The 301-nt window shown below is 51.5% G+C and overlaps 1 protein-coding gene across 1 annotated transcript in view; it reads right to left on the bottom strand.

Moving 5' to 3' along the window:
- Positions 1 to 301, bottom strand: part of LOC119586670 (protein groucho-like) — a gene marked incomplete in the record, with an annotated part of 70,613 nt that overhangs the window by 35,383 nt on the left and 34,929 nt on the right.

Here is a 301-nt window from a genome sequence, read left to right as displayed (position 1 = left end):
TTTTACTTACACCTTGGCTAATAAACCAACATGAATGAAGATTCCATGGAGGTGAGGAGAGGGGAAAGGAGGGGAGGAGAGGGGAAGGGGAGGGGAGGAGAGAGGAAGGGAAGGGGAGGAGAGGGGAAGGGAAGGGGAGGAGAGGGGAAGGGAAGGGGTAGAGGAGACGAGGTACAGAGGTGGCGAAAGGAGAAGGGAAGGGGAGAAAGGAAATTCCGGGTAAAGTGTAAAAGAAGACCGACAAACAGAGAGGTAAATGTGAGAGACAGAAAAAACCTGACGCAGAGGAAATACGTAGTAG

The sequence above is a fragment of the Penaeus monodon genome, chromosome 21 (genome assembly GCF_015228065.2).
Source record: "Penaeus monodon isolate SGIC_2016 chromosome 21, NSTDA_Pmon_1, whole genome shotgun sequence".
NCBI classification, from domain to species: Eukaryota; Metazoa; Arthropoda; class Malacostraca; order Decapoda; family Penaeidae; genus Penaeus; species Penaeus monodon.
The sequence above is the reverse complement of the archived record's forward strand: the minus strand, read 5'-3'. Positions and strand labels throughout refer to the sequence as shown.